General features: G+C 41.0%; 1 protein-coding gene across 3 annotated transcripts in view; it reads right to left on the bottom strand.

Moving 5' to 3' along the window:
- The window catches only part of DENND2A (DENN domain containing 2A), a 187,748-nt gene that overhangs the window by 133,621 nt on the left and 30,104 nt on the right, over positions 1–24,023 (bottom strand). The gene's annotated exons all lie outside the window — the stretch shown is intronic.

Genomic DNA, 24,023 nt, shown 5'->3' with positions numbered 1-24,023 from the left:
TATATTCATGCAACGTGCCCAAAACAATCCACTCCCGTCAATCAGAAGCCGTGAGTGGGTACTTATGATGTTCAGCACACCGAACCCTCCACCGCACCAAAGTGCTACCCTTTGTAAGAAACACTCACCAGAAATCTGGTCAGACAAGAGCCCATAACATCAGCCTATCCCAGGCTAAGAAACGATCCTTTGATCTCCACAGGATTTCCACTAAAGCAGATGGCACCTGATCGGTCTCGATCGGATCAATACTTGTAACAGGCCCACAGGAGGTTCCAAACAAACACGGGGCGGTACATGTGAAAATAATAACTCACATAGGGCAATATTGCATGGCTAAAACACTGCTTTATTACCCAAAAAATAACCCCTGTAGCTAATGCACTTACAAAGCATAAAACAAAGCAAGCATGTCAGAAGAAATGAGGTTAAACCTGCGTGTAGAGGCCGATCCCCGTAGTGACAGTTCGCCGCTGGTACCAAGCTGTAGCGAGCATCGGGTTCGGCGTCAGATGCTGGTCGTGCCTCGTGACCGCGTGACCACGCACTGATGCGTTTCGTTAGCAAGTAACTTCAACACAGGGCGTGGTCACGCGTGGACGGTCACCGCTATTTGACTGTACCGGAGGGGCGGAGGCACCAATCAGCCGGATGACGCGGGACCTTCCCACTGGTCATCACTTCCGCCCTCACCGGAAGTCATCTCATACAGCTCATATATATAGTTAGAATCTTGGCTGGTTCCTGCTGAACCGGCCAAGATTCTAACCGTCTATGGCTGGCTTAAGACAAATAGGTCCTCATCTGATCAGGCAAAAACAAACAACAACAAACAACATTGGGAGTCTATAAGCTTTTTAATAATGTTCTCTCACCAATCAGTTGGATACCTAACTTTAATCTGCTTATAATTTTTCTTCTCTCATCAACAATCTAATGATTTTTTAAAAATAAAGCCTTTCTGTTTTCATTTAAAACCTTATTCTAGACCCCGTGCCTATAAACAAACTACAGGTACCTGGATTCAGTTCAAGGCTGGTTCGACAAACTTAACTGATGCTGAATCCAAACCCAGATGAAGTCAATGGGAGCCAAATGTTAAAAAGTATTAATTAACTGTTTTCTAAGCCAATGGGCAAGGAATTGTCTGACAAATAGCATGGGGAGCTGGGCACTGCCCTGAGGAAACAAAAGCAAATTACATTTTTTTTTTTTTTTTTTTTTAGCAGGGAGCAATTTTGATTTTATTAATGCTAATAAAGGCTAATAGGAAAAGGATTATAAAAGAAGCTGTCAGTGTGCAGTGAAATCAATGTAAACAATTTCAGTACAGCAGAGGAGCCTGTACTACTGTGCAAGACAGGAGGGAAGGCAGGAGTTCAGCTTTAGGGACTGATCAATGGGCTTCTGTGGATGTCATCAGTTCACCAGTTTGAGATGCTTTTAAGATCATCCAAAAGTCATGACAAGTGCATTTGACCTGCAGTTAATTTCTTTATGGACTGCATTTGATCGGCTCCAAGTGGGTTTTGCATTTACATAGATTTGTAAGGGAATGCAAAACCTGTTTGGTGAGAAGAAAATCCGGTCGACACTGGCCCTTAGACTTTCGCTCTCCAAATCATTCTTTAACAAAATTTAATTCAATGATTCTAAAAGTCATTTTCCAGAACAGATTTTAACATATGGAGCAATTTAGACAGCTATTATATGAAACGCGTTGACAAATATAGTCCATGTTTAGATGTTCTATATATAGCAATTGTCTTTCAGGCATCACAAAAGTCTCATAAGGTGCCCTTGGCTGGTGACCTTCGATTGTTACTTTCACTACGCACAGGATGTGATGCATATTCTCACCGTTAGGCAAAGGAAGTAGCACTGCTGATAACAGGAAATGACAAAGACATGGATACGCTGGGGCAAACAATAATTCAAAATTATCTCAGAATACACCAAATTATAGACACAATGTATATAAACTTATGGCCAAATGTTTGTGGACAGCTGATCATCAGACCTACTATATGGCCAAAGTATGTAGACACCCTTCTGAGATATTGAGTTCAGGTCTTTCCAGCGAAGGGTGCAGTTAAAGTTTAACTAAAGGCAAAACTTTTTATTTAGTTTTGGATAGAGTGGAGATGATTTAGAACGCGTTTCAGATTTTATTGCTGTCTGTGACCCTACTAAGGACATTCACCCTCTCTATTTGTTCTGTTTACCATTATCATTGAAAGTGAATGTAAAAGAAAATCTAAAATTTTGGGTTGTTCCCAGAAAAGTAATAGAGGGGAAATCTTTCAATGGGGACACTAGTTCTGGTGACCTGGGGGTCCCCAAGGAATTCCCTTAAAGTGGAGTTCCGGCCTCAAAAATGTTTTTGAAATAAAAATACCCCCGGGACAGTCAGGGCTAGTGCATTTCAGAATGGATAACTTCTGTACTGTCCCAGGTTGCACTTACCTTTTAGAAAAAATATTTACCTTGAAAATTTCTTGTCCAGCGCTGCCATCTCCGGTGTGGGCAGCTGAAGCCAGGGCGTCCTCTTCGGTCCCAGAATGCCCTGCACCGGCCCTTCTCATCAGTTCCGGGGCAGGGGCGTCATCCCTGCACTTTAGCAGGGAATGACACGCCTGCACCGGAACTGACGAGCAGGGCCGGCGCAGGCGCATTGACTCCTTGGAGCGATGACGTTCATCTCCCAGGAGTCAATGCAAGGAGGAAGTGAGGGCGGCGGCCGTGTCCGCAGAGGGAGGAAGAGGAAGTAAGGTAAGTATATTTTCTTTAAAAACAAGGTAAGTGAATAAAAAAAAAAATAATTAATTATCCAATTCTTTTTCAGGTAAGTTAGAGCAAGCGGAAGGGGAAAAGTGCATTTTTAGGGTGGAACTCCGCTTTAATTTGTAGGGATTTTCTCTCACTTCCTGTTTGGCTATTGGACAGGAAGGGACATCTCCACAATGGGATACAGATGGCAAAAAAAAACTTTTTTAACCTCCCTTGCTCTATCTAAAATGAAAAAAAAAAAAAAGTTGTGCCTATAGTTCTACTTTACTGCTACTACATGAAACAACATTTTTGACAATTGTGTACTTCCAAATTGGTGATGGTTTGCTGAAGACCCTTTTCTGTTCCAGCATGACTGTGCCCCTGTGCACCAAGCCAGCTCAATAAAGAAATGGTTTTATGAGTATGGAATGACTGCACACAGCCCTGACTTCAACCCTACTGAACACCTTTGGGATAATCTGGAATACCAACTGCAAGCCAGGCCTTCTTATTCAGCATCAGTATCTGACCTGGAAAATTAATATAATTTCCCACACAAACTCCAAAATCTCATGAAATTCCTTCCCATGGGAGTGGAGGCTGCTATAGCAAAAAAAAGGAGACACCCCATAATAATGCTCAAAGTTTTGGAATGGGATGTCCAATTGTCCAACAAATGTCATTTAGGTGTTATGTTCAAAAAATCTTAGTTTATATAGTATATTTTACGACATGAGCAACCTGTAACTTTATATATTTTAAGTCAGCTCAGGACCAGTAAAACCCACAAATGTTCTCTATAAAGGAGGAGATCCTAGCAGGAGATGTGTTGGGCATACAGGCTTCAATTTTGGAAATTACAGTTCCAGCTGGGCAGAATGGTAATCTGCAGGCTCACATTGGCGGGAGAGTGGCCATTTTGTTTACAGGAAGTGCAGAAGGGCCATTCATAAAGATGCTATAGGAACTCCAGTTATATTATGGCAGCCGATGCACAGCATCTGTAAGGTTAATGAGATACATATGTCACGTAGCACACGGCAGCAGCCGGTTCTCATCAGCTTTCCTTAGTCCAGAAATGTCATGGAAATCTTAATTAGAACGATGCTGAGATCTCTTGCGTTGTGTTCTGTGGACTGGGCCTCCATCTCTATAACACCCCTTCTCCCCCCCCCCCCCAACAACTTATGTACTGTATGACAACATGCTTCCCAGTCTGGACCACTGCCAGGATGTCTGTGAGGACACAAGCATCTCCCAGAGAGACCGTTCCTCAGATCCCGAGCATTATATAAACAATCAATGTCCGCCTTCGAAGAAGCCTGTGAGAATAGCGAAGTCTACAGCTGCTTCTGAGAATCCCATTCACTATAGTCTAGAATTATTTAATAAACTTGTTTGAAGAGCAATGATGTGCAGTAACCCGCAACAAACAAATGGAAGGAAAAGTGCTGAAAGAAAGAAGGAGCTGCAGTGTTTGCAAATATAGAAAAAAGGTATCCCCACCATTCCTTTATATGTGCATGCTCCTTGGCTATCTCTGCTGGGATACATTATTTTCTAGAAATCTGTATGCAAAGAGCACTGTGTCTGCAGACAACCTTATTAGTGAGTTCAACAGGTTATATGTGTATTATTCCCAATTTCACTTGATTTCTGTGGATATATCAAAAGATAAAGGTATTTAACCACTTGCCGACTGCTCACAGTATATTTACTGTGGCAGTCAGCCCCTCACAGGCAAAGCGACGTAGGTAGCCTGTGAGGCTCTGGGAAGCGCACGCGCCGCCGAATGCGTGCTCCCGCTCGGTCACGGACCCCCCCGACATCGGGTCCGCCGGGCACTCGTGATCGTCCGTGACAGCGGGAGAAAGGCAGGCGGCTGATGTAAACAAGCCGCCTGTCATTCTCCCCTGTGTAGGAATAGTGATCATACGGTTCTACTATGTAGGACCGTTGATCACTGTTCCTACACCTCAAGCCACAGCCAATCACAGTTAGAAACACGCCCCTAGGTACACACATAACCCCTCCCTCTCAAAAAAGTTAACCCCTTCACTGCCAGTGTAATTTTACAGTAACAGTGCATATGTATAGCACTGATTACTGTAGTAATGTCACTGGTAACCCCAAAAGTGTCAAAAATGTCAGTCAAGGGTCCGATCTGTCCGCCCCAATGTCGCAGTCCCGCAAAAAAAAATCGCAGATCGCCGCCATTACCCGTTAAAAAAAAAAACAACAAAAATGACAAAAATCTTTCCCTTAGTTTGTAAACGCAATAACTTTTGCGCAAACCAATCAAAATACGCTTTTTGCGATTTTTTTTTTTTACCAAAAATATGTAGCAGAAAACAAATTGGCCTAAAATGTTAAAAAATTTAGAAATTTTACTTTTTTTGGGGGGAATTTCATATAAAAAAATGTGAAAAATATTGTTATTTTTGCAAAATTTACGCTCTTTTTTTGTTTATAGCGCATGACCAAAAAATCGCACAGGTGATCAAATACCACCAAAAGAAAGCTCTGTTTGTGAGAAAAAAAGGACGTCAAATTCGTTTAGGTACAGCGTCGCACGACCGCGCAATTGTCCGTTAAAGTCACGCAGTGCCGAATCGCAAAATAGGCCCTGGTCAGGAAGGGGGTAAAATCTTCCGGGGCTTAAGTGGTTAATGCTTATACTGGGAAAAAAAAAGTTTGGATATTATTATTATATAGGATTTATATAGCGCCAACAGTTTGCATAGCGCTTTACAATGTGAGGGAAGACGATACAGTTACAATACAATTCAATACAGTAGGAATTAGAGGGGCCTGCTCCTTAGAGTTTACAATCTAGAAGGGAGGGTCAAGTGAAACAAAAGGCAATAACCGTGGGGGATGGGCTGATGGAGAAAATGGAAGTACAGTTGTTAGGTGTGGGTAGGATAGGCTTCTCTGAAAAGGAGGGTTTTCAGGGATCGTCTAAAAAAGCTAATAGAGTAGGAGATAATCGGACAGATTGGGGATATTTCATCCTTGTAAACTTGTCTGATTGGCTCTATAGTGATTCATAATGCCTAAAGCGAATATGTACCTGATTTTAGACCCCTTCACACTCATGCATTGAAGTACCAGGCAGTAAAACACACATTTTACAGCACTTTACTGCACCGCATGGCAATGCAGGCACTCAGTGTGGAGTATTGCAATGTCTTTCATTTCCGTTGGCACCCTAACATGCAGTACAGCGGTCAGCAGGTACAACGGATGTACCATGCATTGCGTCATGCTGCATTTGAAAAAGATGCAGGTCTGGCTTTTGCTCCATTGTCATGTTTTAGAAGCTGATTAAAAATAAATAGGATAGTCAATGTTTGCCTATATCAGTTTTATCACACCAGTTTATTCAGTAATGGAATTGGCTATAAGATAGTTTGAAGTAAATATATGAATATCCAACATTCTCACATAATATTAGGGTAAACTAAATTGTGCTTCTGTACTGCTACAATCCTTTGTTACCCTGTTCTTTGTATTTTGCTGAAAAACTGAATAAAACCTTATGAAACTAAAAATGAATTAGATGCTATTACTGGATGGTAATGTGTGTGCGGTAGCGCACCACAATGAAATGAGCAGATGTGAAGGGCCCTTTAAGGGCCCATTCACAGCAGCCTGGTCCACTGTTGTGCAGTAAACATACAAGCTTTAACACGCCTTGTGTCTTGCATTAACATGCACTGCATTAGGGCAGACCAACTGACATTCCACTGTCCGACAGGCGTGCTTCAGTGCCTAGTAAGGGCACGCTCATTGGATGGATGAGGGGCGTTCTGGATGGTGGAGCTGCCTTAGCCATGAAGTCAGGCAAAGTTGGTGGAGCTGCCTTAGCCATGAAGTCAGACGAAGTTAGGCAAAGTTGGGACCCGGTAAAAGAGTTAAGCCAAAACATAAAGGAGCACAAAAGAGATTCTTCTGGCTTATTCAGGCAAGAGGGGGCACTTTTTGGTTGAACTAGAAACATATTACTGTGTAAAACACAGTTCAAATCACAGTCCCTGGAAATTATTTTAAGTTTAGTTGCCATCTTACATGCTTCACAACAGGGTCAAGACCATTCCTATTCGGTTCCTATGGCTTTAATCCAAACCGGTGATCCAAGAAATAGCTATTGCTTTCCCTATATTGCCCTACTTCTACACAAATGTACAAAACCACACTAGTAAACAAAACATACATGGTAGTAAAACTCTAGCAGTTCTCCCGGCCCAGTGCTGGACCTCAGGGGTAATACTTGAAGCAATCACTTCTAGGATTTCCACATCAAAATCTCCAAAATACAAACCACCTGTGGAATTTCACAATCAGGAATGCGACAGCAATAAATGTACCACAGGACCTAAAAAAAAAAAAAAAAATGAAGAATTTAACTGTTTCTTACTCAAATTGTCCTGTAAAGCCGGCCATCCGTGGATCGAAATTCGGCTGGTTCAGCAGGGACTGGTTGAATTTCAATCCATGCATTGGCAGGGAAGTTGTACAGAAGTTAATCTACTGATTATCTTCTGTACATCTGCCTTTTAGATTTTCCCCGCTCGATCAGTGTCGCTGGTCTCCCCACCGTCAGAATACATGAGCTCAGCGGGCAGAATTCCCCATCCACATCAAGCATATAGAGGGGGAAATTGAGTCAATTTTTTTGTTCAACCTGCTGGTTGAATGAAGAAAAAACATGAATTATCTATGGGTTGCCTAAATTTAAAGTTAAAATTAGCCCAAAGTTTTTTTCTTTTTAGTTTTGGATAGAGTGGATAGGGTTACATATCATGATTGTTTTTTAGGAAAGGGCCTAGAACCTTCAAACTGGGGCAACTGTCCTGGTGACGACTGTCAAAGGTGGGATTCTCCCTCACTTTAAAGGGATTCCCTCCTACGCTTTGTTGTTTCCCAGGGACAGAGACAATTGAATACTGTCCATGATACTTTTTTTATTTGCACTAACATACAATTTTTCAGGACAAGCTTTCCCCTTCTTCAAGATCCAAGCAGTACACCAGGGACAGAAAATGAAAGTACATCTCCCACACAGATAGCAATAAAAAGGCGTATTTTCCCTATTTTATCCAAAAAGGTTTGTGTGGAGGTGAACTTTAAAGCCGGGATAGAAAAAGTTTAGAATTTTAGCACTTTGTGGTCTGCATAAATTTGGGATGTGACAGATTTCTTCGCCTACATATTTTTGTCTAAGGCCTTATGCACATGGCTGCATTGATTTATGAAGGAACTTGTCAGCAGCAATGTTGTCTGTGCTGCATCTGAGCTCATACGAACATACACCTACTCATGTCTGTATGAGCTGAGGTGTGTACATTCTGTGGTTGCACCACTGATTACACACTAATGTTTACATCTCCCCTGAGTGAGTCTTTCATGAAGCAGCAGCTCAAGGCCGAAGGTCATTCTGCGCCTGTATTGCCGCCGCTGCCCACACATTGTTAATGTTCACATGTCGGTTCTAAATTCACTAGGCAGCAGCGGCACAGTGTAAATCCATGATGTAAACCTTAGCACAAACGTTTACATGATTAAAGTGTAAAATACAGTCCAAATCAGACCATGATTGCTAATTTTTCTAGATTCAGATTATGTAGCTAAACACTATGGACCAAAATGGCGTAGTGTGAATGGGCCCATAGCATATATTGCTGCTGCGTTCACATCCATATCAATTACAGATTTGAGTATTGTAGGCCCATATGCATGCAGTATTCCCCCTTTTTGTTAAACTAAAGCTGGCTATACATTAAAATCATAGTGCTGGTTCAAATCCCAACTACGACACTACCAGCCTGGAGTTGCACAGGCCTGCGTGGGTTTCCTCTGGGTAGTCCATTTTCCTCCTACACTATAAAGACACGCTGGTAGGTTAATTGGCTGTTGTCTAAATTGGCTGTAGTATGTGTATGAATGTGAGTTAGGGACTTTTTATTGTAAGTTCCTTGAGGGCAGGGACTGATGTGAATGTACAATACATATGTAAAGCCCTGCGTAAATTGACAGTGCTATATAAGTACCTGTAAAAAATAAAACAAACCATACCAAAATTCTCAGTACATTCGATGACTTGACAAATGACGATGGAAAGTGCTTCAAAATTTAGTTTGCTTTTAACATTCAATTTTGTAGTGAATGGGCTTTCATTCTCATTTGTTTAAAAAAAAAATTCCTGCCTGCTCATTTGAAATTTTTGTCACTGTGGTCGAAAACAGATGACGATTTGACCCTACTAACAATTAGAAAATCAAGTTAATGTTCTTAAAACAAAAAGTTTTGAATGAAATTCTACTAGTGTATCACCAACTTAACTGATTCTTCTGTAATGCAATGGCTTTTAATGTGAGCCCCGGTCTGCAGAAACTCCCAAATAAATTCATAGTTTCTGGAGCGAATTCCACATTCAATCCTTTACATTACGTTATTGGTAAAGATTTTTTCCATATCCTACAATGACATCATCCCCCCTTCCCCCTGCTGGGACATTGCTGCTTCCAACCAAAAGCATATACACAGCCGGATTTATGCTGCGGCTGCTTGGCTGGGGTATACAGACAGATGGTCTCTCCCACATATACAGACACTGAACTCCGATAAACACTGCTCGCATCTAAACTGGCCACAAAAATGGACCCCTATGTAATTTTAGAATAGCAAGAGCCTATTCTGTGAAGGACAAACAACTACATACTTATTAGATGCCGCAAACCACAGTAATCAATCAGACTTTACCTTCCCCTGATCTGACCTTAGTGAAACCGTTGGTTGTGATCGGTTACTGCCCTTTGGACATTATTACAGTCATTTGCACAATCAGTCTGGAGTAGAAGAATTCTAAAGTAAATTATTGCAGTGCAGTAAACATGGCACATGGAGAGCCATGTTTACCTGAATGGGGATGTACAGGTGTTCCAAGCATCCCCTTGCAGGTAGTCCCATTCATGTCGGTTGGGATGCAGCGGCTGCACGGAAACAGATGCTGCTCCCAATGGTTTTTCTTTTCTTATTTTTTTTACTATAAACTTTATTTGGTTTTCCATATATAAAACCCGGAGATACATTTCACATAGAGAAAAATACACATTAAAAAAGTTGCACATATTTATCCCCTCATACTACCTGTTCTCTATTTCCCTCCCCCACCCTCCACTCCCCTAATTGTGCCGACCACTCTTCTACTTCCTCTCAGTCTCCTGTCCCTCCTCCTTGTCTTCCATCATTATTTCAGCATATTTCTTGTTTTTCCCAAATTGTATCCATCTACCCCATATACTAGCAAATCTCTCTGCCTGATTCTCTTCCCTACTACTTAGAAATTCCATTTTATATATATATATATATATATTCAATCCTTTTAAACCATTCTTTGATTGTGGACTTTTCGGTGTCCTGCCTTTTTTTGGCATTACTGCTTTTGCTGCATTTAATAAATGTGGCACTACTGTACATTTATATTGTTGGTGTTATCTGTATTATGAAATAAGCAGCACCATGGATTGTCCAGAAGCTCCATTCCCGTTATTACCCTTATATAATGATGTACCTCTTGACAATATTCCCAATTCTTTGTACATTCCCACCACAGATGGGCCATGGTGCCTTTTTGATTACATTCCCTCCAATATAAGGGGGACTTATCTAGTTAATATTTTTGCGCCTTATCTGGTGTGATGTACCATCTTGCCAAACATTTATAATTAGTTTCTATCGTGCTTATATTCACTGCCAGCTCGTGTACAGCTCTTAATATTCTATTCACTTGTTGTTCTGTTAAACGTGTCCATAACTAATTTTCCCATTTTTCGATGAATGGGGGTATTTTTGGTTCTTCCAACATCATGAGTATTTTATATGTCCAGGATATTTTATGTTTCATTTTTATCTGTGAATTACACAGTTTGTCTATTGGATTCATATTTTGGATTGGATCCTCGGATCTAATTGGTTGCGGTAATGATGCTATGGAATATTTTAGTTGTAAATACCTCCATTCATCTAATAATATCAACTAATTTTTGTGCTTTAATTCCTGATATGCACAACGTTTTCCTTTTTTTTATTATGTCTTTTAATTGTGCATTTTTAATCTATTCCCCAAAATGTGCCCCGTTTCCAGGTAAAAAAAAAAATGTGTTTCCCGTAGTGAAATTAATGGCGAATTATATTCCCATTTCGCTTGTCTGTAAATCATATCCCAAACCTTAAATACATGTCTAGTCATTCCGTGTGTGTTTTCATAAAACGTTTTATATTTTTGTGGTATCCAAATGTTTTTGTTTAATTGTATTCCAATTTGTGTATTTTCAATCCTCCCCCAACTTTTATCACTTTTTGTATTGGACCATTCTATCATTCGTGTTAATATTATAGCATTATAATATCGTTTAATATCTGGTGCTGATAATCCACCCTGTGCTTTACTTTTACTTAACACTGAGTACTATACTCTAGGCTTCTTCTTTTGCCATATAAACTTTAATATCATTGTCCTTATTATTTGAAAGAATTTTTAAGGTAAGGCAATTGGTAACATCTAAAACTTGCACAGTATTTTTGAGAGTATTACCATCTTTATCATGTTTATGCGTCCCACCCACGATAATGGTCTTCTTGATATTTTTTGATTTCTGTTTTTATCTCGTTTAACAAAGGAATGTAATTTACCTGGTATAGGTTCCCTAGGGACGGTGTTAATTTTATCCCAAGGTATTTTAGCTCTTTTTCCCCCCATGTAAAAGGAAATTCCCTCTGTAACGCTAACTCTTTTTCTTTACTCAGGTTTATTTTCAAGATTACTGATTTTATGAGGTTAATCTTTAAATTTGAAAGTTTTCCATATATTTTCAGTTTATTTATTAAATTTGGAAGCATAGTTCTGGGGTTTGATATGTAAAACAGGACATCATCAGCGTAAGCCCAAACTTGTGTTTTTCATCTCCTATCATCACCCCCTGTATGTCCAAACTATTTTGTACAGTGGCCAGGAGTGGCTCCAGCGACAATACATATAATAAAGGTGATAATGAACATCCCTGTCTTGTTCCATTTATCATTTCGAAGAGTGACAATAGGTTCCCATTCACTTTTACTAATGCTGTGGGCTGATTATATAAGATTTTGATCCTCTGACCCATTTTAGGACCTATTCCCAGATGTTCAACGGTGTCCATCATGAATCCCCAATCCACCCTGTCAAAAGCCTTTTCGGCATCTATTGACAGGAATATAGTTGGGGATCCGGAACTCTTTATTTTGTTCAATAATGTACTTACATCATTGTCCTTGCCTTCCCTGCCTGGAATAAACCCAGTGTGATATGTATGGATCCCTCTGGGCATTACCTCTTTTAATCTTGTGGCTAGGATTTTTGCATATAACTTTGTATCGGTGTTTAAGAACGCTATTGGTCTATAATTTGAACATAGAGTTGCTTCCTTCCCTTCTTTAGGTATAATTTTGATATATGCCTGCAATGATTCTTTCCTCATCCCCTCTCCCTCTCCTAGTTTGTTCATATACAAACACATTTTTGGTATTAATTGTTTCCCAAGTTTTTTTATAATATTGCATCGTAAATCCATCCGGTCCTGGACTCTTTCCTGTCGCTGTACTCTTTTTTGCTGCCCTTATCTCTTCTTGTGTTTTTGGTTCCTCCAGCTCTAGCAATTTTTCTGATGCTATTTTGGGTAGGTTTGCTTCCTTTAGATATTCTTGTATTTTTTGTTTCCTTTTTAATTCTCTATCTTGTGATTACCTCACTGAATATAGCAAACTATAATAACTATGGAAAACTTTAGCAATATATAATTTTGTATATACTAATTCCCCTTTACTATTTTTCATTTTCTCTATGTAATTTATCGATTTTTTTTTTAGTAACCTTGCTAGGTGTTTCCCTGGCTTGTTCCCCCATTGGTACCTATCTTTGGCCATTCTATTAAATACCTTTCTAGTCTCTTGTTCCATTAAGTCCTTCAATTCATCTCTTTTCATTACTAAAGCCTGTTGTATCTCCGGGTCTATTTATTTTTTTTGTGTGTCTGTTCCAATTCGTGTATTTCTTTCGAAAGCCTTTCCATATTATTTGACCTTTCCTTTTTTTTTTATCTAATAGATATCAATATGCCCCTTACATAGGCCTTGTGTGCCCCCCAGATTGTGGCTTCTTATCAGGAAATATGGTTTTAGTTCTTCTTTTATTTTATCTATTACTTCTATGTCCTGTACCAGGTCTTTATTTAACCTCCAGGTGCATGTCCTGGACTGAGCACCTGTAAATTTAAGCTTCACTTTTACTGACACATGGTCTGATATTGACATTATTTCTATGGATACTTTTTCTACAGAGACTAACAATCTATGTTCCACCATGATGTAATCTATCTTGGAGTACGTCCCATGCACAGGGGAGTAGAACGAATAGTCCCTTGCCCAAGGATGTTGGGCCCACCATACATCTACCAGTTGACATTGGCTGCTCCCAATCTGACATCTGTGCAGTCGCATGGCTCCAACTGCCAACAGTGAGCATTCAAAGCCACGTACCTACACAGACACAGAGTGAGGGAAAATCTCCTAAATGAGGAAAGACCTGATAAGACTACTGACCACTAACCATCTATCCAAAATGTTATACAAATGGTGGCAAGAGATACACTTTAGAGCCCCACACACTGGGTGTTTAGCCCCGATGCATTGGTTTCTGGCTTTTAGCTATGGGCACAGGTAACCTGTCCAGCCCCACTGCTAGCAGCCTGTCAAATCCTATGAGAGGCTGACAGCTGCTGCGGCTGGACAGGGCTGAAGAGTGCACCTGGATGTTCTTACATTTAAAGCGGTATGATCCCAGGAACAAATGCTGGGATTGCAGACTTCCTGTATTCCAGGCATTCGTCCCTTGGTGTATACAGCTCTAAATGTAAGTACAACTAGGTGCCCCATCCAGCCACAGCAGCTGTCATCCTCTTGTGGAGTTTGACAGGCTGCCAGTCTTGTGCCCTCCACCCGCAGCTAAACTCCAGAGTGCCATGCACCAGTGTTGTGCATAAGGCCTTAAGAAAACCAGTCCGGAACTGGAATTTTCTTTTTTAAGTTTGTACATTTTTATTGGGTACAATAGAAAAACATCCAACAATCCATCAGTATGATACTTGACATACAGACGAAAGAGGTTCAATAAACAGGATCCATACAAATGTAAACTGGATCAAGTGCATAAAGTAATCCTCCAGGTAGAAGGGTTCACCTGCTCTGTAGTGTAATTACATTGACCTGCGGCAAATAGACAGTATAATTCTGGTCTAGTAAGGCAATTAACAAGAGTGTAAAGAAAAATCGCCTGGGAGCGAGAGGGAGGGGGAGAGGAGAAGGGGAGAGAAAATATATATATATATATATATATATATATATATATATATATATATATATATTATATTTGTACTGTCCACAAAAAATGCTGCATGTTGTAAGCCCACAATAGGAATTTGGAAGCTGAGTACATTTGTGGCAGGTATTTTTCTGTGCTTGTAGGGGCTTTAAATGAATAAAACAATGGAAAATGTAGATTTATTGCATTGATGTTTTGCTTAGTATGAGGAATGTAGTAGGAGAAATGAAGTGCCTTCTACCTCAATCCCACTGGCTTCCTTCCTGCTGGACTACTGGCCCCTCAAAGCCACTCCACTTCTCCGGTCGTGTGCCTGCTCCTTTGCCAAGGGTGTGCCTATTTCAGGACTGGATTGGAAGTGAGGAAGACTAAGAGTTCCAACTGCAGCAGTACTGAGGAACAAGGAACAGGTATTCCTCTTCATTACACCCTTCTTTGGGACTAAGAAGGTATCAAATCGAGAATAGGTGCCCCTGGGGAGGGGTCAATTGGATTTTTTTTTAAAGAGGTTTAGCTTAAGGGCCAATGTTGACAGGATATTGTTCAGTTCAATCAGGATTTGCATTCCCATACAAGTCTATAAGAATGCCAAAGGCACTTGATGCAGGTCAAATGCAGGTCAGAAGGAGGTGACCTGCAGGTCAGATGCACCGGGCAATAGTTTCGAATGCTTTCAGAAACATCTCAAACAGATGTCAAATTGATGCCATTGACCCAACCTAGAAGGACATTGATACAGGGCCTACATGTTTTCCATACATAACAGCTTTTGGATGACTGGTATGAGATCAGATTACAGGCAGCACATAGGGCAGCCTTACAGCCTGACACTTCTACTCTGACAGGGAGAAAATACAAGTAATAAAAAAGAAAAACACATAATGCCTCTCCAGTATTATAAAATGCATACTTCAAAACAGAGCACAGCTCAAAAAACAAACAGCTTCTATGAACACTTATGCAATAGCTAAGCATCATGGGAAATGGTGTACAGTAATTGTTCTTTGATGAGCTGGTTTACCAACTAATTCATCCACTCAGTAAGAAAATCCTCCAGCAAATGTTTCCTCGCCTCCCAAGGAGCCATGTCTCACTTTTCCCAACAGAAAATCTATCCATAACTCAAAACATATGATTTACAAGGCGGCTTGTGGTTGGTTGCCTGACCACACTTCGTACCCTTGGTTCGCCTGTCCGCGTTGTGTGTTGACAATAACCATATGGAAAGCAGAGCTGGGAATTCTGAAAACGTGGTCAATTCACCTAGCTAGACGTGGTCACCTGACCTATCCCTGGGCTGCACTTAAAATGAAACTTTGGACAAAACTTTTTTTGTGTTTTGGATAAAACAGAGAAGGGTAAAACCTTTTAGTAGATTTTTATTGCAGTTGTCATTGGGTCAGGCATTGACAATCTTCCAGTGGGGACACATTTCGGTGAGAAATTCCTATCACTTCCTCCTGTCCTGTCTCCTGTCAGGAGAGATAGTTATAGGAGACCTCCACAAAAGGGGACAGACGGCAAAACTTAACCCTTCTCCCCTTTTTCCAAAACTAGAAAATGTTGTCTAAAGTTCTACTTCTTCATTTCCAAAAAGTTAAATGGATGAGAATTGCCTCCATCAGGTGCTTGGAAGTAACTTTTATGGGTTATTCCACTTGCGTAGGAAAAAAATAGCAAATAAAAAAATGATTTAATATAATTGCCACACCAGTGATATTATAATTAAATGTTATTAAAATTATCTTTCCTTTTCAATCTGCAGCACTGTAATTTTCTATAGCATGCAATGCAATATGACTACCTGGAGGCGTTGTGTACACAGATAGTGTACAGAAATGTCATATCCTGCTTGTGTGATTGGCTTACTGATTTTTCCAGAAGACCTTATATACAAGTCAGATTTTGGGCATCTCCTGCAACAAAAATGTCATTTATAGTATGATACTCCCAAAGGGAAATCATGTCTAAAGGGATTCAGACCTTACCACTTTCCTCATTAGAGTGCAATTGCAGCAGCTGAATTATAATTATAAAGTAAAGCCCCGTACACGATTGTCGGCCGTAAATATTCGGCCGCCGAACGATCGGCCGATTGTCGGCTTGTTAGTATGATGCTTCCGACAACCGACAGCGACTTTTCGGCCGAACAGAATCGGGTGTGCAGGCTATAAAATTTTTGTTGGCCGTCACATTCACTTTGCACATGAACACAAACATCTATTTCTTCAAAACAACATAAGGTAGGAATCTGCAACAAAGTTTGTTAAAATTCTTGCAATATACATAGACCACCCAGAGAGGAATGTTTTTTTTTTTTCTCAACAAGGGTAGAGTTACTCTTTTAATGACTTGGGCACTCTGATATGCAAACACCTACATTTTCTACAAAATGTCAAGTGATGCCACATCAATAACATTATAACTTATCTATACCAAACCCAAATAACCTCACAGTTTGGAAAGAGATTCCAAACTGCTTTTTATTTACTTCCTTTTAGGCTGTTAAATATACAGTTGCAGAAATCTATTGCTGTCCCATGTTCTTTACATTATCCATTGTATTAAATCAAGTAGTCTTATCTTCTTTCCCAGGTTACCGCTGTGAACTACATAACATCTCCCCTGTTATGGAGATGATGAGAGATGGACGTGTTCTGCAATCTTAAAGTGTTACTAAACCCAGGACCCTGCATTCACTTTATCTGGTCTCCCACAGTATGCAGAACATGGAAATGTAATTATTTTAGCCAATATAAACAGATAAATACCTTTTCTTATTGCCAGTATATAGCAGCCTTGTTACTTGTATATGTTCCTATTAAAGCTTGTAGGACGAATTTTCATTCTCCTCTGATCCCCTGTCTGGACATGTCTGGACAGTGCTAATTGGCCCTGTGCTGATCACATGTACCCTCCCAAGAAAAAAAGAAAAACTCTCTAGCAATACACACTAAACTGAGCATGTGCAGCCCGTCCCCTGGCTCTGTAAATATCAGGTTATATTTTGGAGACAGTGAAAGAAAAGGAGGATCAGAGAAGACAGGATTAAACAGCCTTTATACATGAAAAGGAATAACCCCTTAGGTTCCACAGTGGATATAACACGATTTTACTGTTGTGGGTAACAACTGTTACCCACTGTTGTGTTGTGGGACTAATTTTACTGTTGTGGATTTAGTAACACTTTACCATACTTCCTGTTCTAGGGTGACAACTGCTCCTCCATATATGCAGTATGTGACGAGACCAATCTCGCCACTGGGCATTGGAGAAGCCTGGTTGCTCACCTCCTGCAATGTGACTATGGACCCTCTCATTAGCCCATGCTAAACGTAAACCCCATGGCGATTTGACTGTGTTTGTGGCATCTGAGCGCTGTTTGGATATGTTGAGCGCTCAGATCCAGGCTATCTGGGGATGGGTTGAATGTGGGGGTTCTGTTCAGTAGACTGGGAGTTATGCATTTTTGTGTCTTTTTTGTGTTTCTTTAACCATGTGGCTAATGGAGTCTTGCCTCTATCCTGGAAGCTAAACCTTATTCCTGTAAACTGTAAGGCACAGGAAGTGCACTCCTAATATGGTCTTTCCAGGAAGTTCAATGTGGAGACGGGCTGTCTAAACAATGTTGCTTTTGGTCTGAGGTGGCTTTCCATTCAACTATTGTCAGGTGTGCTAATGACCTCACCTGTTGTCTGGTAAGGGATGTATTGACACTCAGAGAAATGTGTATTGAGGGCTCGTTAGGGAACCATTGTTCTGTGTCTGACTATTGTGTACATTGATTGCCCCCTGGGGCTTCTGTCTCCTTGCACATGGCAGTCCTTCTGGTCAAGCTATCTGACCAATCACTGCTGACTCATTTTCAAGCCCTCATTTACATGGCTGGAGAGGACCATATGGGGAACTGCAGGTACTTTACAATTGACCAATAGGAAAGCGGTTGTTGGGGGCAGGATGTTCCAAATTCTGTATAAAGTGTGCTGTGTTCTTCCAATAAATGTTGTTGATCCTGTTTTACCCTCAACTCGGAGCTTTGTCTCGTTATTGGGGGGATTTATTTTATGCTGTTCCAGTTTGACTGCTAAGAGTGTAAACCCTTCATATGGTTTTTCCTATTCAGCTGTATGCAGCATTCATAAGGTTCCAGCTACACTGTTTGCATCATTCCTTGGTTTCCAGTTCGGGAGTTTGGTGTCCTGCAAGTAGCTGTGCCTGTAGCTCTGGAAGGGGAAGATCTCCTAAACGGTTTTAACCCTTTTGTGTCTGGGGTGCCGTTACACAGTATATACATAGATTCTGTACAGTCAGTGAGCAGTGTCACTCTAGGAAAGGAAGTGTGTTACTGGCAGGATCACCAGGTGAGAATAAAGAAAAAAAGGAAAAGAGATGCAGCCAACACATCTGAGGCTAGCCATACACACATAATTTTTCGATCAACCAGTGAACTGATTGAAAAAAAAAAATTTAACAGCTTACCCCATCCACACTAGCGAGGTAATGGAGGAATGCTCCCCACTGTGTTATTGTATTCTGACAATGGGGACTCCTTTGCTGTCAGAATACACTGATCAGTGCTGCAGCTAATTGGCTGTAGTGTTGACTGAAGAACATTTTTCCAACAAGCCAGGTCAAAATAAGTCAATCGTCTCTGGCCCAGTCCCTGCTGCATTGACTGAATTTCAATCCATCAATGGACAGCAAAAGGGGCTAGTTCACCTTTACAAAAAATTGCCTATGAAGGTAAGGCGTGTCTGTAGATAAAAACAAACTGTGCATCTCTGACCAAAGTTGAATAATGCCCTTGCTATAGGTGTAGGCCATTTATGTACCGCCTGAAGCCTGACTGAAATACTCCCTGGACGTTGTTAGGGCGTTGCTAGGAGAGCCCTATTTATCACTGCTCACCTCAATCATCACAGGAGGGAGCTTTTTCCCTGATGCAGTAGTTCTGAGTTCAGAATTTAGGAGCTCACTTCTGTGATGGTGAAGGTGAACAGTAATGACTAGGCCTGTCTAAGCAACATCCCAGGAGTATTCCACTCAGGCTTCAGGAGGCACGTAAATGGCCTACACCTATAGCAAGGGCATTTTTCAACTTTAGTCATAGCTGCACAGTTTGTTTTCATCTTCCAAATGTCCCTTATCTGCATAGGCATTTTTGTTTGGTAAAGGTGAACCAACCCTTCAAGGACTGCTAAGTTGCAATATATTACATTCTGTGTTCTTGAGTTTAGATATTCTTTAATTTCAGCAATGAGCATTCCAAGTTAAACATTATTATCGTAAACCCTAAGCACAGTCAAGACTTCCTTTAGCGTTCATTAATTCTCTAACTATCCATTTAGAACATAACAATATTACAGCACTAGTTCTACCTGATCTCCCTTCATTATGTACTTAAGATCATAGACCGGTCATTGAGTGAAGCCTTAAATAATTACAGCTTGACAAGATCCTGGCCATGAGCGAATGGATCTTTAATTCCAGAGCATTAGCAGTGACTCTTGTGTGCAGGAAAAGGTATTTGGATTGGTTATTTTTCTCTTTCATAAGGCGCTTAGGCATATCTAATTACTCCTGGATGTAGCATTACCGATTCTCAATGCGTGAACCGCGTCCTATAAATTGTGGAAGTGTCATCTGCAGTCTGCTCTTCTCTCTTAATAGTTCACTGAGTGGTATCCACAAGGATCATTACCTTTCTTATTTTCTTGTGGTTAGTCGTAAGTTGCTAGTTTATAACTGCGTCATTTATCCAGCACTTACTTTAATAAATAAAATTAAATTAAACAAAAAAGTTAATTTAAAAAAATTCTAACAGAAGTTCCATAATCATTTGTGTCATCCTGTGTACCAAACCAAAACCACAATATTCAAATACTAAGGTTCCTTTTACACTCATGCGACCCGAAATTTGCGTGATTGTACCGCGATTTTGCTGCGATAATTTGCTGCGATTTTGACTGGACTTGAAGCAATGCCTGTGTAATCTTGAGGTCTAAAGACCTCAAAACGCATCAAAGTCAGGCCAAAGTAGTGCAGGGACTACTTGGAAGTTGTTGCGACTTGAAGTCACACAGATATGAATGGTACTCATTGGAAATCATTGGCACTTTACATTCCTAAGTCGCAGGACAAGTCGCACAAGTGTGAAAGGGGCTTAACTCAATTCAGTAATCACATATGCTGTATTATACCAATTTATTTGAATATATCCTTAATAGTCCAATTTATATTTGTGCCTAATCCACATTCTACATTATAATGCCCAGTCCTTAAATATTCAGTAAAACAAGTTATATGACCTTAATGTGTATGATTAGTCTTACCACTTGACCTCCAGAAGATTTGCCCCCTTCAAAACCAGGCTATTTTTTGCGATACGGCACTGTATTACTTTAACTGACAATTGTACAGTCATGTAACGCTGTATCCAAATGAAATATATATCCTTTTTTCCCCACATATTGAGCTTTCTTTTGGTGCTATTTGATCACCTTTATTTTTTATTTTATTTTTTGTGCTATAAAGAAAAGACCAACAATTTTGAAAAAAAAAACAATATTTTTTACTTTCTGCTATAAAACATATCCAATACAAAAAATAAAAAAATAAAACATCTTCATAAGTGCCCGTTCACATACGAGCGACGCTACTTCCCGGGGCGACCTCCGAGATCGCGGTGCGAGCAGCGCGCCGCGACCTCGGAGCGGCCGCCACGGACTTCATATCATTGAAGTCTATGGCGGTCGCCTCCTGGTCGCCCCAAAGAAGCTCCGGACCCTTTTTCTAAGTCGGAGCAACTTGTGTCGCTCCTATTAGAACGGGTCCGCAGCTTCCCTATGGAAGGCGACCTGCGGCGACCTGTGAGGCGACCATGCCAGTCAATATTGACCATGCCAATACCAATATGTATTCTGCTACATATTTTTGGTAAAAAAAAAATCTCAATAAGCGTATATATATATATGATACATGATTGGTTTGCACAAAAATTAAAGCATATACAAACTATGGGATACATAGTATCTCTCCTCGCCAATCAGCGGGTGCTGGCAGACAAAAGTCGCTGATCGGCTTGGGCCTTGTCTACTCACAGCACAGCCGCAGTGCACATGTGCGCCCCTTACCCGGAAGCTCCAGATCACATACTAGGTATGTGATCCAGTGCCGGAGAGCCGCCTTGCCATTGTACATCTAAACGATGTGGTCAGCAAGCCGTTAAACTGGTATTAACCACTTAAGCCCCGGAGGATTTGGCTGCTCAAAGACCAGGGCCTATTTTGCGATTCGGCACTGCTTGATTTTAACAGACAATTGAGTGGTCGTGTGACGCTGTATCCAAATGAAATTGACATCCTTTTTTTCCCACAAACAGAGCTTTCTTTTGGTGGCATTTGATCACTTGTGCAATTTATACTTTTTGCGCTATAAACAAAAAAAAGCGACAATTTTGAAAAAATAACAATATTTTTCACATTTTTTTATATGAAATTCCCCAAAAAAATGTAAAAATCAAAATTTTTTAACATTTCAGGCCAATTTGTTTTCTGCTACATATGTTTGGTAAAAAAAATCGCAATAAGCATATTTTGATTGGTTTGCGCAAAAGTTATTGCGTCTACTAACTACGGGAAAGATTTATGTAATTTTTATTGTTTTTTTTTTTTGCGGGACTGCGACATTGCGGCGGACAGATCGGACCCTTGACTGACATTTTTGACACTTTTGGGGGTACCAGTGACATTACTACAGTAATCGGTGCTATAAATATGCACTGTTACTGTAAAAATGACACTGGAAAGGAAGGGGTTAACTTTATTGGTGATCAGTGGTTAAATGTATCCCTAGGGGCGTGATTCTAACTGTGGGGGGGCATGGCTTGTGATGTAACCACAGAGACATACGATCCTACATAGCAGGATCGTATGATCTCTGCTGTTACACCAGGGAGAATGACAGACGGCTTTGTTTACATTAGCCGCCTGCCTTTCTCCTCTCCAGCGGGAGATTGAGAGTGACCGGCGGACATCGGAGCTGCCGGTCACTCGCGCGGGGAAGGCAGGGAACGAGCGGGAGTGGGAGCGCACCTCTGGTGGCGCGCGCTTGCCTCCTAGAGGCTCGTGGGCGAGCGACGTAGCCCTACGTCGTTTTGCCTGTACGAGGCTGACTGCCGCAGTAAATAGTCGTGCGGCGGTCGGCAAGCGGTTAAACCCAAAAACAAAAAATTTTCATATTGCAGGTTACTCCTAACTATAGCTATTCTTAAAAATATTCCCTTTGTATGTTCCAGCTCCGCCTATTATCTTTTTCATGATATATAAAATAAATACAAAATCTAGCAGGGAGGGTTGGAGTCCCTCATAATGGCCAATGTATGTACACCTGGGAACTCAGAGCCAAGCTTTCAATAAACAAAAGTTTAAAGTGGATGGCAAGTCAAAACCTATCTAAACTTAAATCTATTCCCACCCTATTCTAAACCTATTCTATCTACCTTGTGAAAGGAAAGAGGTCTATGTTATCTTATTCTGAAGTCTCTTAGGTCCAGTCACATGATCAACTTCCAGTGCCGGCTTCAGTGTAGAGGAGGGACAGCCAACAACGGATGCCCCATAGTAAGCCAATGGGTGACGTCATCGCCCAGGCCTTGTTGGTGATCTCTCCTCTTCACTGAAGCCAGCGCTGGAGAGATCATGTGGTGGACCCGAGTGACTTCAGAATAGGTAAGTATAGATTTTTTTCTTTTTCATAGTGAATAGAATAGGCTTAGAATGGGGGCGGGAGTAGATTTAGGCTTAGTTAGGTTCTGATTTGCCTTCCACTTTATATTTGAAGTTTATGCATGGCAGTTTTTTACATAGTTATGTTGGTCCAGCTTGGACAAATGGAAGTATGTATGTGCCATAGCTGTGTGGAAGCTGAAAATTACTGTATTAGGTACTGATACTTCCAAGCGCCTGCCCTGCTGCATTGGCATGGTCGCCATTCAGGGACTACTTTCCATTGTTTTTTTAAAAATGATTGGACGAGGTAGAAAGATGGGGAGGTGACATCACAATCTCCACCTCAACCATTTAGTGAATTTTCAGTATGCAGCAGGGCAGCCGCTTGGCAGGAAACCTAGAAATTAGTGGCAATAAATGTAGTAATGGTGCATAATACAGTGATTTCCAGCTCAGCTTCCATAGGGATCCCACAGGTGTTGCACTACATGCCTACATTGGTCCAAACCAAAGATTGTAAAAATTGCCATACCTAAACTTCAGCTTTAACCCTTCAGAATTCCAGTTTCTGAAATAGTTTTGGGTGGACTGACCCTTTAAAGCGATTGTAAACAGCTGTGCGATTATTTTTTTTCTTACCTGCAAGGCAAAGGCATAATGTGCTAGCATGCATCGCATACTAGCAAATTATATGAAACCTACCTAAAAGCTATGCCTTCCAGCGATTCAATGTCATCGCTTAAGACAGCTTCCATCCTCACAGGTCTTGCCTCTGGGTTCGCAGACTCCGGCTCTGTAACTGGCCGGAGCCGCGATGATGTCACCAGTCACGGCAGAGGGCTCTGAAGGAATGGCACAGGCGGCCCTTCCTTCAGAGAGCATTCGCCAGTGATTTCACTGGCTTCATGTACAGTAAATATCTCCTAAACGGTGCAGGTTTAGGAGATATTTATGGCACTTTTCCACTGCAAGTACTGGCTTGGCTCCACTTGGCCCTGCTTGGCCCTGCTTGGCTCGGTTTGGTTTTCCACTGCATGGTACCGCACGGTACCGCGTTGGAACGGTTCGGTACGGTTTGGTACAGTTTGCTTTTCCACTAAAGT

The sequence above is a fragment of the Pelophylax lessonae genome (assembly GCF_965119305.1).
Source record: "Pelophylax lessonae genome assembly, chromosome: 4".
NCBI lineage: Eukaryota > Metazoa > Chordata > Amphibia > Anura > Ranidae > Pelophylax > Pelophylax lessonae.
This window is presented reverse-complemented; position numbering and strand designations above follow the sequence as displayed.